Source organism: Microtus oregoni, unplaced genomic scaffold (genome assembly GCF_018167655.1).
Source record: "Microtus oregoni isolate MIOR12 unplaced genomic scaffold, Mior012 000046F_ref0000063, whole genome shotgun sequence".
NCBI classification, from domain to species: domain Eukaryota; kingdom Metazoa; phylum Chordata; class Mammalia; order Rodentia; family Cricetidae; genus Microtus; species Microtus oregoni.
Window position 1 is genome coordinate 1,845,001 of NW_024543220.1, and position 1,642 is coordinate 1,846,642.

The 1,642-nt window shown below is 46.6% G+C and overlaps 1 protein-coding gene across 1 annotated transcript in view; it reads left to right on the forward strand.

Moving 5' to 3' along the window:
- The window catches only part of Tmem178b (transmembrane protein 178B), a 388,626-nt gene extending 388,210 nt beyond the window's left edge, over positions 1–416 (forward strand). Inside the window, exon 4 of the mRNA XM_041634638.1 lies at positions 1–416. This exon is cut by the window's left edge and continues 1,918 nt beyond it. The gene's annotated coding sequence lies outside the window, so the exon portion shown is untranslated.
- The last annotated feature ends 1,226 nt before the right edge of the window (positions 417–1,642 follow it).

Here is a 1,642-nt window from a genome sequence, read left to right on the forward strand (position 1 = left end):
AAATTGGCACTGAGTGCTAGCAAGTGAAGCGAAGTTAGCCGGAGCTGTGAATGCCACATGGCAGGAGTAACTCATGGTTGTCTTGGGGACCCTGCTGGTGCCAAGCGTCCCTGGGGAGGCAAGGAGAGAATCCTGAGCTGGTGCAGCTGTGGTCAGCCATGCAGATGGGGAGCTCAGCTGCTGCAGAATGGGTCTGCTTTGGGAACATTGCCAACCACTCAGCAGCCTTCCTCCCTCAAGTGCTCCACTGCAGCTCCCTGTTCCTGACCTCTTTTCCTACCAGATGCCTCCCCTCTCACCTACCAACAGTTCCCTCCCCTTCCCCAACCTGCCAGGTTATTCATCTCATCTGCCCTTTCTCTCCCTCTCCCCCCTTGTTCCCTCTTCCCTTCTCTCTCTCCCTCTATCCTTCTCTCTCTCCCTCCCTCCGTGTGTGTGTGTGTGTGTGTGTGTGTGTGTGTGTGTGTGTGTGTGTGTAATCCTATCAGGGAATGATGTCTGATGGGCTTCATGTGGGTAACTTTTTGTGTGCATCTTTCTGATGCAGTGTGTGTGTGTGTGTGTGTGTGTGTGTGTGTGTGTGTGTACCTATATAGAGGTATGGATGCATTTCTCAAGACTCCCTCATCAGGGCCCTGGTCAGATCCTACAGAAGGTCTTACATGTGACTACCCCAAGTGTAGGGGTGCCGGGAGAGCAGGGGCAAGCTGGGTGTTAGGGAATGCTGCTGGCTTCCAACTGAGATTCTAAGAGTTGTTCTTAAGATAAACAGTGTATTCCATGATAGGGGAAATAATCTTCAGAAAAAAAAACTTTTTTTTTTTAACAGAGAATTTTGTTTTTTTCTTTTCCTTTGAAAAGATAAATTTTTCTCTTAAGGTGAAGGACATTCTTGGGGCTGGAAAATGGAAGTATCTCAGATTGAGAGGGCTTTTGTCTTCCTCCAGAGTATCTTGACCTGGGCAGGGACAAGCAGGTGTCCTTGAACATCCACTGAGGCACAGAACTTGTTAGGAATGGAATATTAATTCCAGCTCTTTTGCAGTTGCAAAAAGACAGAGGAAGCTAAGCCAAATGGGACAATTTGCTGTTGACTATTTAAACTTCTCTTAAGTAAACTTGTTTGAACAAACAAGTTCACAGACCTCTCATTTATACCTTTATGCCTTGGTTTTCTTTAAAAAAATAATTCATATTCATCATAAACAGATCATCTGCTCTACCCAATTGCCCAACTCTGTGGCAAACTTAATAAAACTTACTGGCTTCTTTGAAGCATGCACATAATAGACAGATCCCAGTGAGGAGATAGTGTCTCTGGCTCAGTTAATTCCACCCCAATCGGCAGAACAGGACCTTAGGGTCACTTTGTCATTATTCCTACCAGACAGACACAGATACACACATGCTGGGGTCTGTAGTACTTAGCAACAAAGACAAGCCATGGCACCCAATCAGGACAGAAGTCCCCACAATGATGGGAGATAGCAATCTCTGTCTAGGTGGCCTGAGCCTTCCATCACAGGTTATTGACCCCTGGTTAGAATAAGCCACTCTGACACAGACTCTGGAATTTTCTGGCTGTGAGGTGGCTAGGGAGTGAGTAGAAGAAAAATCAGAGCAGTCTTGGTGTGGGGCACAC